Source organism: Mus caroli, unplaced genomic scaffold (genome assembly GCF_978045245.1).
Source record: "Mus caroli unplaced genomic scaffold, Mus_caroli_1 scaffold_7, whole genome shotgun sequence".
NCBI classification, from domain to species: Eukaryota; Metazoa; Chordata; class Mammalia; order Rodentia; family Muridae; genus Mus; species Mus caroli.
In genome coordinates this window covers 1047323-1064450 of record NW_028227262.1, presented here as the reverse complement: position 1 = coordinate 1064450, position 17128 = coordinate 1047323, and the positions used below count along the sequence as shown (strand labels likewise).

General features: G+C 42.1%; 1 protein-coding gene across 2 annotated transcripts in view; it reads right to left on the bottom strand.

Moving 5' to 3' along the window:
• Positions 1-16917, bottom strand: part of Tmtc1 (transmembrane O-mannosyltransferase targeting cadherins 1) — a 348737-nt gene extending 331820 nt beyond the window's left edge. For both annotated transcript variants that reach the window (XM_029478417.2, XM_029478419.2), the window contains exon 1: positions 16836-16917. The gene's annotated coding sequence lies outside the window, so the exon portion shown is untranslated. The remainder of the gene's footprint in view (positions 1-16835) is intronic.
• Positions 16918-17128: the final 211 nt, after the last annotated feature.

Genomic DNA, 17128 nt, shown 5'->3' with positions numbered 1-17128 from the left:
GATCAGAAACAGAATAAATTAGCAATCAAGAAAATAATGTCTAATCCCTGGGAATTTTAATCTTCTTAGTTAAACATTAGAAATGTAAGTGCTTAATAAACACAACAATTTGATCATTTGGGGGCTTGTGGTTTATAAGCCACCATCTTCTCCATTAGGTGAAAACACTGTTACTCTCCTTCCATGCTAGTCATTGTAAGTAGGACACAGTCTTTGGGAGGAGGCGTGTCTAAAGTAAAAATGAGAGACCCAGCAACACCATTGTCCTGGAGGGTTAAAAGAGTAGAAGCGGAGGTGGGAGGCAGGCTGGCAGGCAGTGGATATAATGTAGCAGGAACAGTGTTGAGCAAACAGCAAACTGAGGAAGGAAGAGGGTAGACCCCAAGTGTAGTGGCAGCTAACATACAGTTTACCAGTGTGGCTAAGCCACACAGTAGAGCTACTGCTATTACAAAAGACAGTCTATGCACATAACCAAATGCCAATGAAACTTGTTTTGACATACAAAAGAGACTGAGGCCAAAATAATGCAAACTCTTACCAGATTAAAAAGAAAACAACAACAAAAACCCAAACAAACAAACAAAAACAGTGCATTGTAACTGTTTATAACCTTGAGAGTTTATATTCTTCAGGTCACTTGTAAAAGTAATTTATTGTCTTATTTTTGAAACAGGGTCTCATATATCCCAGGCTGGCCTCAGACACTCAGTGTACCCAAAGATGGTCTTGAACTCCTGATCCTCCTGACTTTACCTCTGGAGTGCTGTTCCATGTATCACAGATGAGATGTCAAACACAGAAGCGCATCCATCTTGAATGGTGCAGCTAACACTGCATGGGGCAGACACACACTGACCCTGTGGCATAATTCTGACCAAAGAGGTAGTGATTGTTATTTTATGTCACTACTTTTGAGGGGCAGTTTCCTAGGCAACAGAGAGAACCTGTCACCAAACTGACTGCTTACAAAGCCTTGGCCCTGCAGTGTTCTCATTTGCTAAAATATATAATAACAGTCTATAACAAGGAAGATTGGCCCACACAAAAGGAAAGCCCGCACTGGTGTGTGTGTGCTGGAGCTTTAAGAAAAGGGCTCTGCCCTTTCCCTCTGGTTCAGGCTTTAAATTAAATCTATAACTTCAGAAGCAGCATATATAGAAGAGTTTATGCTTTGCTAAAAGAAGAGCCTAGATTGCCCTTCAATAACTTAGAAACAAAACAAAAAGCTGAGGAAGAAGCGGCCATGTCGCTATGAAGATGTATTTAATATGCACTAATGGAAAACATACATGTGAAAATAAGCAGGTTAGCTATTATTACAAGCAAACAGAACATGACAACAACCTGTTTTTGAAATCGTTAACTCTTGCGGCAGTAACAGGCATTGAGAGCTGATTTCTGGTCCTATCACCTTAGCCCCCCTGTATATCCTCAATTATTTTCCTTCCTGCTGAGAGGGATGCAGAACTTTACAGACTCACAGAGTGTAGATGGGCAAGGTGAAGATGCGTTTCCTTCTGGAACTTCTACAGACATCGACAGTCAAAGCAAAGGCCATCCTACAGTGACCTGCATAAACAACCATTAAAATGGCGAGTAACTGTGCCTTTTTTGCTTTCTCCATGGAGCATACTAAAAAGTGACAATTTATTTCAAAATGACCAACGCCATTTGAACGTTGGCAACACGAGGTCTTCATAAGAACTGTATTTTCAAACAAAATGTGTTTTCAGTCTGGTGTAAGAAGATAAAAACATTTCAAAATTACTGCATGGCATATTTAAAGCTTAATTTTTTTCATTTCCCAAGAGACATGCTTCTTCCAGAAGCACGGTGGATAAAACATGGTTTATTTTTATAATTCAAGCAGAGAGAAGCTGAAAGTAGCTACCCAGTGCCAGTTCTCTGCTACAATTAACTACCAGCAGCTTCTGCTCATTTTGTATCCGTATACTGGGGTTTGCTTTAAGGAATACTTATTTTTTTTTTGTTTGAACCTGAGAGGAGAAATGAAATGAGAAGAAATTGTCCTGCCTAGCTCACTCATTCCCCTCACTCGAAGACAGCAAGTTGCTAAATGCTAATTAACTGTTAAAGTCAACACCAGCTCCTCTGTCTTCTCTCAGCTTAAAATGACATTCTCTAATAAAGCCATAAGATATTCAGGACAGACTGTGTGCACATAAGAGCTTCTTAGGAAATAAAACCTCAAGAATAACCCTGCGACCCGCCAGGTGAGCATTCCATTTGCGAAACTGTCTCCCAGTAAAGGGCTGTGAATATCTCACAAATCTTTAGCACGCCTTCTACTCCTGATTGTTCTTTTGTATCTTATATTTCCTATGATGATTAGGAATGCTTTTGATATACCTTTGTAACATTATATTTTCCAAGTCCATTTAGGTTCATAGTAAAATTAAGCAGAGCACATCAAGATTTTATACATACTTCGTGCTTGCACATACACACATTTAGGGGGACCTTTGTCAACAGCCCCCTAGAGAGTCATCTGTTTTATAAATGAAAATGTGGTTTTGATGCAAGTTGGCTAAGTCTGAGGATGCAAGGAACCTTTAGGTGGAACAGAGGATACACATAATGGACATGAGTATCCAAGAAATTTCATGTCTTTTCAGGCTCCTAATCCAAATGTGGAGACCAGGGTAGGATTCCAGGAGACAGCACAGCTAAGCTGAGACTTTAAGACTAAGTAGAAATGAGCAAAATGTTGGGTCCTGTTTGTGTAGCCAGTCTATTAGTCTATGTCTTTTTATTTGGGAGTTGAGTCCATTGATATTAAGAGATATTAAGGAAAAGTAATTGTTGCTTCCTATTATTTTTGTTGTTAAAGTTGGCATTCTGTTCTTGAGGCTGTCTTATTTTAGGTTTGTTGAGGGATTACCTTCTTGCTTTTTCTAGGACGTGGTTTCCATCCTTGTATTGGTTTTTTTCTGTTATTATCCTTTGAAGGGCTGGATTTGTGGAAAGATAATGTGTGAATTTGGTTCTGTCATGGAATACTTTTGTTTCTCCATCTAAGGTTATTGAAAGTTTGGCTGGGTATAGTATCCTGGGTTGGCATTTGTGTTCTCTTAGTAACTGTATAATATCTGTCCAAGCTCTTCTTGCTTTCATAGTCTCTGGTGAAAACCGGTAAGAAGGACACATGCTCCACTATGTTCATAGCAGCCTTATTTATAATAGCCAGAAGCTGGAAAGAACCCAGATGCCCCTCAACAGAGGAATGGATACAGAAAATGTGGTACATTTACACAATGGAGTACTACTCAGCTATTAAAAAGAATGAATTTATGAAATTCCTAGCCAAATGGATGGACCTGGAGGGCATCATCTTGAGTGAAGTAACACAATCACAAAAGAACTCACACAATATGTATTCACTGATAAGTGGATATTAGCCCAAAACTTAGGATACCCAAGATATAAGATACAATTTGATAAACGCATGAAACTCAAGAAGAATGAAGACCAAAGTGTGGACACTGTGCACCTTCTTAGAATTGGGAACAAAACACCCAGGGAAGGAGTTACAGAGACAAAGTTCGTAGCTGTGATGAAAGGATGGACCATTTAGAGACTGCCGTATCCAGGGATCCATCCCATAAGCAGCTTCTAAACGCTGACACCATTGCATACACTAGCAAGATTTTGCTGAAAGGACCCAAATATAGCTGTCTCTTGTGAGACGATGCCGGGGCCTAGCAAACACAGGAGTGGATGTTCACAGTCAGCTATTGGATGTATCACAGGGCTCCCAATGGAGAAGCTAGAGAAAGTACCCAAGGAGCTAAAGGGATCTGCAACCCTATTGTTGGAACAACATGATGTACTAACCAGAACCCCGGAGCTCTTGTCTCTAGCTGCATATGTATCGAAAGATGGCCTGGTCGGCCATCAATGGAAAGAGAGGCCCATTGGACTTGTAAACTTTATATGCCCCAGTACAGGGGAACGCCAGGGCCAAAAAGTGGGAGTGGGTGGGTAGGGGAGTGGGTGGGAAGGTATGGGGGACTTTTGGGATAGCATTGGAAATGTAAATGAGGAAAATACCTAATAAAAAGTATAAAAAAAAAAAAGAAAGAAAAAGAAATGAGCCTGTATAGGGGGATGTGCAAGTGGAGAAATGAGGGGAGCGAAGGCTCCCCTCTCCTTCACAGAGGGCTCAGAGAAGAACCACAGGGCTCCTGAGGGTCTGAAAGAACTTCAGGGTGGCTGGATCCTCACAGGCTCTGGGAGTAGAACAGCCCTGCCAGTGTCTTATGGGTCACATCTGGGATTTGAGGGTTCATTTTAAGGCACTGGAGAGTTCCTGGATGATGAGAAAGAGAGGAACAGCACACACCACTTTAGAAGTCAGCTGTGCCAGGCATGGTGCACATGGATGATCCCAGCACTTGGGGGCTGAGGGCAGGAGGGAGTTCAAGGTCATCCTCAGCTACAGAACAAGTTAAGGGTCAGCTAGGCTACATAAGATAACGTCTCAAAAACAAGCAAAAATAAAACAAAAAGAATGGCAGACAGGTGAGTGCTGAGTACAGAGACTAGCAGAAGAGACAAACTACTCAGTTAATTTATGTAGGAACAGAGGCTGGTTGGAACCAGCATACGCTGCCTTGAAGAATTTCCACCATTTCAGTGCACCAATGCAGTTATTCTCTGATACTCCTTCAGGACTGAAGGTGGTTGGCTAGGGTTGGGGTTTCTCTCATTATTCTCTGCTTTGCTATCTGGGTGAAATTTCTCTCTTGTCATGATTGTCTCTGTTGAACAGATTATGTTAATAAGCAAATGGTATTGGATTGGCCATAGACAGTGGAACAGAAATGTAACCCAAATCATGCTAGTGAGCTGTGATGTATTGGAGAGGAAGATTCCTTACCCTTTTATAACAGATATGATAGGATAGGATGTTTCCCATGGATACAAACAAGGAAAAGCTGGTAGCAGATAAAAGAAGTACAAACTGGACTAACCGTGTTGAGAAACCAGATGCCTGATTGAATACTTGTTATATGCTAGAGACTATTTTATGCGCATTGATTTATTTAATCTCTATACCAATTAACCGTGAAAATTATCATAGAAACTCCCTTTATGATGAAGGTCAGTTCTAGGTTTTACCATCTACAACCATGTGCATTCACACAGATGCAACTTGGTTGTGTGTGGGAAGAGCCCAGCCACCAAGCAGAACCACTACCAAAAAGGTTCCTCCTGACTCATCTTCTTCAGTACCAACCTGACCAGTCCATAGCTCAGAATCAGCCCAGTCTCCTGCTTCTCCTGGGCTATCAAATGTTGGTGACACCCCAAAGTTTGAGGCCTTCTCATTTTTCTTTTTCTTTTTTCTTTCTTTTCTTTTTTCCTTGTCGTCATTGTTTGTTTGTTTGTTTGTTTGTTTGAGACAGGGTTTCTTTGTGTAGCCCTGGCTGTCCTGGAACTCACTCTGTAGACCAGGCTGGCCTCGAACTCAGAAATCTGCCTGCCTCTACCTCCCAAGTGCTGGGATTAAAGGTGTGTGCCAACACTGCCCAGTTTATTTTTCTTTAGATAGAAGTTTTGCTGTGTGACTTAGTGTGATTCACTAACTCTCCTTGAATTCTTCGATACACTGTAAACAAGAGTACAGGCGTAAGCCTGTTGCTGAGAAGGCATGATAGTTATTCATAAAAATCACAGAATAGAGAAACTCCACAAGCCCTAAAGCAACCCTCCTGCTGTCCCCGGATTCTGTCCTGAAAGGGATTGGGAAGTAGGACTAGACAGAGTGAAAATCAGCTTCTCCACTACCTGCCTGGAGCACTCCAGGCTGAAAGACACAGGACAACACAGAAATGGTTGCTTTCCCAAGGGACACACAGCATGTGGAGTGCCACACAGATACTTCAGTGTCTCTGACCTGCTCACACATGAGTTCATCACGTACACGGAAATCTGGTTTTAGAGTCAGCATCCTCCTATTTCTAAACTGATAAATCTGGAAACTCTGTGGTTCTGCATGCTTGTCTGCACAAAACTTTACTAAAAGACACACAGTCACACTCTGCAGGCTGTCTGGTACGTTTGCTCTTGCTGTCGTTACTGTTGTTAGGTTTTAGGGTTCTGGAAGAGAAGGGAGGTTTCAAGAGACAGTCAGTCAAATCATCCCTCAGGCAGTAGCTTTACTAATGCTGCCAAGGAAATGGGTGGCACAGCACAGTAGGGGCCTGAAGTAAGATGCTTCAGACCTGCCTAGGGAGCAGAGCCTGCTCTTTTAAGATCCCCCATGAGGAGACTAAAGACAGAGAGCTGTTGTGCCATGATGGAATGACTCCAAGGTTGGCTGACATCAAACTAAAGTAAGAGAAATTATGTTTTTTTTGTATTTCTGGCTGAGGCAGGTGTTTGAAAGGTCTCCAGCCATTCCTGGATAAAGGACCTCTAGGAGAACAATGGGTCTAATTAGTATGTGATGTGGTGGTGGTCATTTGTCCTACCTGGAGTCCTTGCCACTTAGAATATTTTTGTCTGGAATAGGCCCACTCTTAGGAGGGCTGGGTTCCCCACCTAAATGATCTAGCAGTTACCATTTCCAGGCTCAGTACTCAGGGTTAGATACAAATACAGAAATGGCTGCCTTTGGTGCATGTTTAGGACAGGAAAGCTTCCTCCAATGGGTGTAGTGGCTTATCCAAGGTCACCATTCAGCAAATGAAAAGCTGAGACTTGAACCTGGATCAGATGGAATATAAAGTTCATGCCTCTGGTTATTAGAAGACCTACTTGCTCTCTTGTAAACCACCCAGATGCCTCCTGCTTTGGAGGAAGGGCTGAAGTGTTTTCTGAATAAAGAGCCATCTTGAAGCCTTTCTCAAGGCAGGTAAAGTGTTATACTTCATCATTTCCCCATGCCTCCATCCTAGGTCATATAAATGAAGGAGGCTGCTAGGCACTTACAACTGCCTCAAATTATCCAGTCTTGCTTGCCTTTACCTGGGATCAAACCTTCAATCTGTACTTCCCAGGAAACCCTCTGTCCTTGACACTGATTTTGATCTCCAGTGTCACCTCCATAGTGTTACCTTAGCTTCAATCACACCCTCTATCCCTGGGCAGAGTCTCTGTATCTAAACCATTACTGTATTTCCCATAGAAAACATGCAGCTCTTGGGGGACAAGAACAGTGGTCTCTTCACTTTCCCACCTCTAGCATCTAAATAGTGCTGGCACCAAGAAGGAGTTCTACACATGATCTTGTCATACTGTTTCAAATCCCACAATAAATATTCCAGAGAGTAAGATGTATTTCCAGTGCAATGATCTTTCATTGTCTTGTTTATCCAGATCTCATCAGCCCAGGGTATTGAGAGGTATCTTTGTCTTCTCTAAGAACAGAGCAGGGATTCCTCTTGTAAATGGAAACTCGAGTTATTTGACATCCCCTAGAGGAAACTCTCCTGGAAGTTACAAGACTCATAAGGGCCCTCTTGAATGTTATGTGAGCAGTAAACAATTGCAGGGAGAGATGCTTAGGTGCTATAGCTATCTGCAGGTTGGGCAATGAGTTCCAAGGCTGCAACTTTGGAGAATCAAACTGGTGTGACCTTTTTTGTGGTACAGCTATCTTGAGTCCCCCATGCTCCTGTAGGCAATGCTGGTTAAATTCACTGGTACACCATGTGAGTCTGGGTGTATCTGGGGTAATACATGTTTATTCACATCTCCCAGGAAAAGTTGTGCGAAGAAATTGTGTGTTTTTCTGGTGTGAATTGAAGTTCCAAGAGGAAGGAAGAAATCATGCTTGCATTGAAAACTCTACAAGGCCAAACGGCTGAAGTTTGGGATTACAGAGAGTTAAGATGTTGAGGTCAGAGCCAAATAACCTTGTACTATTTATTTGCTTTGAAAGCCATTCATTGCCAGCCCTATGCCTGGCCCATCATCCTGTAACTATCAAAAAACTTTTAAATGTTTTTTATAGTGTCTTAAAAGTGTCTTAGCAAACGACTAGCTTCCACCAATCCAAAAGCTAGGATTATCACTGGGCTGCATCTGAGACTCAGGAGTTATTTCCTTGCTTTACCTGATGTTTCTATCAATGTGTTCTAAAAGTATCTTCATGAAGTTGTTACCACACTGGAACACCAGCTTTGGGGTGGCTTTAATCTGTGTTCCAGAATAAACTGTCTTTTATCCCCTTTGAGGTGAGAATTGTTTGCACTGCCCTAGCCCCAAGAAAGAGGAAAATGGCAACAGATGGTCCTGGCATGAAGAAGATTCTAAGATTCTGAAATAGACACTTCTTACACAGACCAAGAAGGAACCGTTGACACAAAAGGGCCACAAGACTCTAGATGTCAAATGTTTGCCCCAAACCAATCCCATTTATCTCTGGTGCATTCCCAAAGCACAGCTAAGATACCAGATTGCAACCTGTGGGGATGTGGTGGTTCTCAGCTCATAAAGGTGATCATGACAGGCTAATGCTATATCTGTGCCTAATTTTGAACATGATTTCATTGGCATGTAAGTACAGTTACTGTGCTATACTTCGTGGCTGGACAGGCAAATTAACAGTATTTGTTTAAGTTAGAATAAAACAAATTTTCTCAGCTAAGCTTTGAAGCCTATCACTTCAGAGCATGGTGGGCATTTAATTACTGTGTGAAATGCACAATATGCATTCATTAATCACTCCTGAAGCTTGTAAGTGATGAACGAGCAATACTTCCCATTCTAATTTCCATGAGCAGTTTTCTAATTCAGGGCTAAATCTTTACGTTTCCATGGTTTTTCTGTGGCTTCCCTTATTAATTTAATTACGTGCAACCGGGGGAAAAAAGTTCCTTCTCATATCTACTAGAGAATACTGGATTTCTACCTTTTTCCATGTTATTTCATTCAAAATCTGCTGAGTGCCTACAAACAACGCTAATGATTTAAAACAGATACAATGTTATCATTTTATTGCCTTAAAAAAAATCATCATTGGAAACTGTTCCAAATGGAAGGAGAGAAAAAAGAACATATGGAGATAGTATTTGATCCAAGGCCAGCTCTCACGGTCAGAGAGAAGTGCTATGCAAGACACTGTGTCAGTGCAAAGGAGGAGAGAGAATAGGATAAAGGAAGTCTTCAGAGGCATTGGGGTAACATCCATTAGAGGAATCCTAAAACCCCTCCCACCATCACTGGCTATGGTGGTTGGTGTTGACAATCAACTTGATGAAATCTAGAACTTTTACCCTGGAAAATTCTTTTATGTATTTGCATGCTCAACTATGTCTCTATATACAAATATTTAATACTTGCCTTAGTGTAATCCTGATTCATTCCAGCTAAAGCTAGAGGAGCCAGCTAAAGTCAACATCAGTGTCAGAGCTGGAGATAAGAAGTTTTGCCTGGAAGAGAGGCTTGGCTGCCACCTTCCTGGGGCCCCTTTCCCCAGCACCATTTCTGAGGCTTAATGTACTAGGGTTGTGAGTGGGCAGCACCCAATCAGGGCTGCTTCATAAACATCTGAGTGAGTGATGGAATTGTTAAGTGATTTAATGCAAAAACAGATCATTGATTTCTGCTTCTAGGGGAACAGAACTACAATAAACTATACAAAGATCCCTGGACACTGTAAGAAAGATAAACCTCAGAGGAATCTGAAAACTGGTGAGATGGGGCAGCCATAAGAAGTGATACAGTTGTGAGTCTCCTGGGTTTTCATAGAGAAACATATCCCTGACTTAGAACCAGACAGGGCAGCAACTCAAAACTACCAATGAAATAAGGTTTTTGTTGGCTTGGTTTTGGTTGTTTTGGTTTTTTGTTTTTTAGCCTAGTGGAAGCTTGATTTCTATAATTAAAGGACCAGGAAAGGGCATCTAAGAAAGACAGGGAACTTCTAGGTAGTAAGTACTGTATGCTAGTCAAGCTTCATGGAAAATAGGGGGGGGGTGGGGAGAGAGAGAGAGAGAGAGAGAGAGAGAGAGAGAGAGAGAGAGAGAGAGAGATGGATGAAGGGAGCAAGCAAGCAAGTTTAGAAATAAAAACTTTATCATCATTCTCACCAAAAAATGCAGAAGATCTGAGATCCAGCAGCAGCAGGCTGACCCCGATACACCCACTTATTTACTGGAGTTGTGGGATAGAAGAAGACATGGTTTAATTTAGCTGAAACCTTTACCCTCTATAGGAGCTACTAAGCCTACCACCCCACACTCCAGACTCAGTGAATTCTCGTAGGAAGCCTGGATTCCTCCAGCCCCTGCTGGTGGTAGGGATAAAACATCCCCTCCTCTTTACTTTGTTAGAGAGGGGCATGGTGGAAAGTCAACGTGTTTTTCACCATGTCAAGGGCATGAGGCAGATCCCATCCTCCTTGTGCTTGAGAGACCATGAAGGAACAGCAAGCAGGCACTTGTAAAGTGTTAGTGCAGACCTGGACAGGAGGCTGATGCCCCACCCACTGCCCTATAGACTCAAGGACCACCATAGATATCCCAGACTCCAGCTATGTAACTGCAATTCTAATCCTATCTGGCCTTATCAGCAAGGTACCTCTACTTCCCCCAGAAGAGGATGTGCTCATGGAAGATGGTGGGTAAATCTGAAAGGTGAAATAAGATCTAAGGTCTGCTAACATTGCATTGTAAATAGAAAACATTTCAATCAAAAATCGTTAACCCTATCAAGAGCCAGTTATGAAAAATTATAACCATTAAACACACACACATATGCACCCCACATACATAAACACACACATACACATACATGCATGCACACACATACACACGCATGCACACATACATACACAGACACATACACACACATACACACACACACACACACACACCTCCCCAGAACCCTACCCAACCTGAATGTTAGGCAACGAAAGTAGTATAAATCCATAGTAATAACCACGATTTTATATTATGTTACAAAAAAAAATAATACTGAAGTGCAATTTTCATAGAAATTCTCATTTGGCTTTTTCAAAAAATACTCTTTAAATTGATTGCCAAAATTTGAAGATTTTACTCAGAAGTGAGAATCACAATTTTCCGTATCTAGTGTGCATGTTCTCAGTCGGGGGCTGAGCAGCAAAGTGGCTCTTTCTAAGCCGAGAGCTGCTTAACCTTCCCTTCTTCTTTGGAGCAGTACTTGGTTTCTCCTCCATGTTCCTTGTTGCTTTTGACCCATCCTGACCTTTGTGTGCTGCAGTGGCAGCTCTTTGTTGCTCAGATCTCCCAGCGTCTCTCCTGTGTTTTCCTGAAGTGGCTCATCTGGCTTCTGATGAATATCTGATCACATTAAGAGATTCCCTTCAGCCGGATGTGGTGGCGCACATCTTTAATCCCAGCACTCGGGAGGCAGAGGCAGGCGGATTTCTGAGTTCGAGGCCAGCCTGGTCTACAAAGTGAGTTCCAAGACAGCCAGGGCTATACAGAGAAACCCTATCTCGAAAAACCACAAAAAAAAAAAAAAAAAAAAAGAGATTTCCTTCAAGAACTCTCATGGACTACTGCCTCATTAACATCCTTGACCTTTGACCCACTCTAACACAGGGTTTATAAAGGATAAAAACCAAGAATAAATGTGTGATCTTAGCATACAAGTAAGAGATGGACAGTTCGGAGAGGAATAGCCCAAACCTCAGACTCCTGACTGTTTACAAAGGATTCACTATCTCTGCTACTTTGTTTTGCTCTTTTTCTTGGTTCTAGAAAGATCTGCATGGCTCTAGGTGAGAAAACTGGGCTTTTCTTTGTCAGAGAGAGAGAGAGAGGGTAGAAATCTCACACCTTGTCAGAGTGGTCAAGGTTTGGTCACTTGACAGAATGTTGAAAGGACCACCATTTTCCCTAGGTTTATGATACTAACTATATGTGTTAATCAAACTATAATGTAATTTAGAAGTTGATACATGTGATATCCAGTACAATAACCTTTCCAAGTCTGCTAAAAGATGAGTACAAGAGCAAGTTACTTGACTGTTGAAAGGCAGCCTTTCTGTGTTATCCACAGAATGGAGCTGGCAGTAAAAGTAACTGTTTCAGAATTAACATGATTAATTACAAGTGTTAACCAAATGTCTACTTTCTGACACATTGTGCTTTCATACGATTGCCTCACTTAACCCTCAAAGCACTTTAACACAATGATGCTTGACGTCATCATAGCTAATGGCTAAGCTGGAATTTGAACCCAGAACCTCTGGCTATAAGTCACACTGAGAAGTGTCATTAAGGTAGGGAGTGTTGAAGGTCATGGATACTAAGCACTTGACCTACAAAAGCCCTCACACTGACTGAGTAAAGCTGTGTTAATATCTTTGGTTCAAAGCCAAAGAATGTTTGGTGGCTAGAAGGATGGACATAGTAACATCTTAGAGGATGCTAGGCTTACTAGACACTCTGGTTAAGCACTGACTCTGGTAACTATAATTCCCTTATATATATACATATGCCGTTTCTACGTGGCTTTGATTGTTTGTAATTCAATATCAAAAGAAAAACTTCTTTCTCCTTACTGTTTTCTGTTTCAGTATATAAACACTTCCTCTTACTAAATGTCATTTTTTTTTTTTCGAGACAGGGTTTCTCTGTATAGCCCTGGCTGACCTGGAACTCACTTTGTAGACCAGGCTGGCCTCGAACTCATAAATCCGCCTGCCTCTGCCTCCAGAGTGCTGGGATTAAAGGCATGTGCCACCACACCTGGCTTCTAAATGTCATCTTATATGTCATCTGTATAGTAAATAATGTTGGAGATGAGCTAGTTAAATGACTGTTCTAATAATGACATACAAAGAAGCTGTGTGTATTGCTTATGGCTATGTGGCTGGCTGGTGGTGGAACTGAGACCCTCTCTCTTCAGTTGGGAAATTTCCAGTCATGTGAAGAGAAACTTATTCCTGAAAAGATTGCAGCTGGGTCAGATGACAAGAAAGGAACACTTGGGAATACTGCAAATATCTAAAAGCTTAGTGTAATTTTTATAATCCCTAACTTCTCAATACTGCTTATAATTTTAAATCCCCTTACTATTTTTATAAAGGCCGAATTCATGTGAGGTTTTCCCCACTTAATTTTTTTTTTCAAATAGAAGGGGCTTGGAGAGGCTCAGCAGGAAAGACTGCTTGCTTCAAAATCACGAGGACCTGTGTTTAAATTTCCAACATCCAAATGAAAAGTCAGGTGTGGCTGTGAACATCTGTAACCCCAACTCTGTGGGGACAAAAGCTGCCTGGGGTTTGCTGCCCACTTCCTAGCTTCAGGTTCAGTCAGACTCTGTCTCAAGTAAATGAGGCTGGAGTGATAAACAGAACACTCTATGCTTTCCTGTGGCCTCAAGGGAGTGAACGCATGTGGGCACATCCATCACAGAGAGAGAGAGAGAGACAGAGAGACAGAGAGACAGAGACAGAGACAGAGACAGAGGGAGATTTGCTAAAACAATGCTGCTTAATCAAGTATAATTGAGTTAATATATATATACATATATATGTATATATACACATACACATATATGTATATATGTATATGTGTGTATGTGTGTGTGTATATAAATATATATATATATGTATATATATATATATATATCAATGTATTCTAGGCAGCCTCTTTATTTACATCTCTGAATGTGTAGGTGTTTGGGTTTGTGAACTTGGTCACTGTGGGGAGCCTATGTGATCTCAATTCAATACTCGAATTTCCTGTACGTCTTGCAGTGGTGCACAGTGAACAGGTCTAAATTTAATTTTATTCAATAGTCTGTGGGGCTATTTCTAAAGCTGTTGTAATAAAACTCTCAATCCACATGGGTCTAGTTTTCACATGTGTAAGAGTTCTTCCCTTAGGATAATCAGAGGTTGGTGAGGAAGGGCAGGCTGGATTAGGGAGGAGATTGTGTGCCATAATTACCCCAGCACATAAAGGATTCTCTTACCCACCACAAAACCCACCTGAAGCAGTTTGCTCCCTAGGACGAAAGGGAACGTAGAGAATAATGAGTCAACTGAAATGACTTCTCGTTCCAACAGAGCAGACTGTAGTTTCTAAAAATGGCCGCAGCAATATTTCTGGTCTCCAATGTTCCTTCTGAAGTATGTGTGAGGCTGTGTGCCCAAATGAATGGAATGAACAGAATTCACTGCACATAGTTTCTTGTGTTATGTCTTAAAGGAGATACATCTCCGGAACCTTTTCTCAGCATAGTTACCCTGGACTTGGTCATCTGGGGATGAGAAACACAGACTTCATCTGTGTGATAACTCGGATCACAGCTCCACAAAACACTCAGCTAGTAGCCAGCATCAAATGCCCTATATATGAAAGAGCCTGAAAGCTGCCAATCCCAGCTTTCTCTGTGTCCAGGCTAACCACATGTGAAACAGAAAAGAGCTGCCCCTTAATACCCAATCTAAGTGGCAGAGCCATACACAAAATAAATATTATCCATGCAAGCCACTCTGTGATTTTCTAGTCAGCACCAGCTAAGGAGGATATGTTGTCTTTTGAAAGGTATTAATCATGAAGGACAAATTAATTTTCACTTAATTCCTCCATGTTGATTTTTACCTATTCCTGACTGTTTGCAAATGCTTACTGAGGGAAAGACAAATTAGACAAATGCAAACCTTTGATAAGAGTCCTGGGCTTAGCAGAGAGAGCCCTTGGGTGAGTGCCTGCTGCTTCTGAACACTCACATGTTTTATTTCTTACATCAATTGCTCACCAGGAATGCCTGAGATCTATACAGTATGGCCACTGCATCAGGCCTAAGCAAAGAATGTATCAAAGGAGACGCTGCCTTCTTTCTTCCCTTTCAGTGTCTCTGTCTCCAAGCTGCCCGCATAGCAGCAAAGCAGATAAAAAACGCCATCACACTGCAGAGGCGTGTAGTATTTAGGTTCTCTTCTGGGATGGCTTAGCACCAAAAGTAAGGCTGAGTGTGAAAGGGATGAGTCACTGGGGGTGCTTTAGATGCTAGGCTAGGAGGCTGCTGGAGCTAAGATGATTACACCTGTCATGACTGAATCCCTCTGAATTCTACATGCTGAAACCACGGCCCCCATCCTGCTGCTATCATAAGTTAGAGCCCTTTGGGATCTGATTAGGTCCTGAAGGAGGAAAGCTCAGGATGGATTTGGTGACCTTAATAAAGAGTCCTAAGAGACCACCCCTGCTCTCTTTCACCACATGAAGATATAAGGAGTTGGCATTCTGAAAGCTGAAGAAAGCTCCCAGCATTACTCAACCATGCCAGCCCTGGATCACAGGCTTCCCAACTGTCAGAAGCAAATCCATATTGTTTTTCAGCCACTGTAAACATGACATTTTATTATAACAGTGCAAAAGGACTTACCTCCAGACCATACTTAGTACAGCACATAGCATTCTAGGCTGAAGATACCAACAGATATATGGAAACACCACTGCAGAACACTCAAGGGTATTGATGGTTAATTCTGTCTGTCAATTTGACGAGATTTGGAGTCACCTAGGAGACATACCCCTTGGTATGTCTGTGATGGCATCTCCAGAGAGGTACAGCCAAGGAGGAAAGACCTATCCCAAATGTGAACAGCACCCTCTCATGGGCTGGGGTCCTACACCGAATACAAAGGGGAAAGCAAGCTGTGTATAAGCACTCATCTATCTCTCTGCTTCCTGACTGCAAAGGCACCATGATCGACCAGCTCACACTCCTGCCATGACAGACAATATCCTCAAACACTGAGCCAGAATAAACCTTCCCTTCCTTGGGTTGCTTCTGTTAGGCATTTTGTCAGAGCTGATTAGGGAATTCACTAATATGTGTCATCTGATATCCTTTAAATGCTGAGCAGCAGAGGAGAAGGGTGGGAAATATCAGACATGGAGGGTTCTGTTGTGGCCGGCTATAGAGTGACCCTCTCTACCTAGGAGCCTGAGAACTCACTGATGGAAGCCATGCATAGATCAGCAGGGAATGGGCCAGAGCTGAGTCCTGCTAATAGTGACTAACCACCCTCTCTTTAGGGCCTGGGGGGACCCGGGGCTCTGTAGGGCTGAGTGAGCACAGGGAGCCGCATTTCTGAAAGTCACATCTCTTCATGGCTTGAGGCACTCATAGGAAAGGGAGGGGACCATTTCCCAGTGTGAGCTGTGAGCTGTGGAATCTACTGCTCTCTCTTTCCAGAACACCCGCCTACAAAGGCGGAGAGCTGATCTGTACTTTCCTTTATTTTTAAAATATTAAATTAGAGGCCGTAACAAAATACCCACACTCTGTGAGAACAATTTTGAAAACAGAAATAGTCATGATGTTTCTTTGGTGTCAAATTCTACCTTTGTTGTGTTTCCCTCCTCCTTCTTTCCCAATTAGCCAAGTTGGATTTAAATATTTATGATGCTGCTTCTTAAGATTGCACACACATCTGCCAAGAAGAAAGTTAGAAAATGAGGCGAAAATATGCCACTGAGCTCTGTCTGCATTTCCAAGGGTATGAGGGACTGGAGGAGAGCCCAGCTCTGAAACTAGGGATCAAAAAATTGGCTAAACATTTTTATGGCTTATTTGACAAAACTGTCTAAAAAATTATAGCTTATTTTATCCAACTACATTCAGACAAAATTTAAACACAATGTGAGAGCCCAGAAAGAAAGCATTTTCCAAAATAAACACAGAGCATTCATGGCTGAGAAAAGAGGCCAGCTAATGCTAGGAAGAGAAGAGACATGAGACCCAACAAGCTAATGACAGAGCTGGCTGCAGGATTTCTGTCTCTGCTGATGGGGTTTTTGTTCTATATTGTGAAGCAGTACCTAGATATTTTTAAAAGGTGTGGAGCCTACCTCAGCAGCCCGTGGAAGTCAGGGGTTTGACAGTCACAGATGCCATGGCGGGGATTGTTCTGCATTTCTGGCTTGTGGTGGGATTCTTGAGCTACAGGGCTATAAATATCTTTTCTAACACTCCTGTTGGACTCTTCACAGTGACAAGCTATAAACCCATCCAGGCAGCTACACTTCTGACCCAGTATTTGAGGAGGTTGGAGTCTTTCTCATGCTGTAAATGACTACAGAGAAAATAAAGCTCAGGATCTATGTGCTCAGCTTCCAGGGCACAGAGATGGAAACACACACAC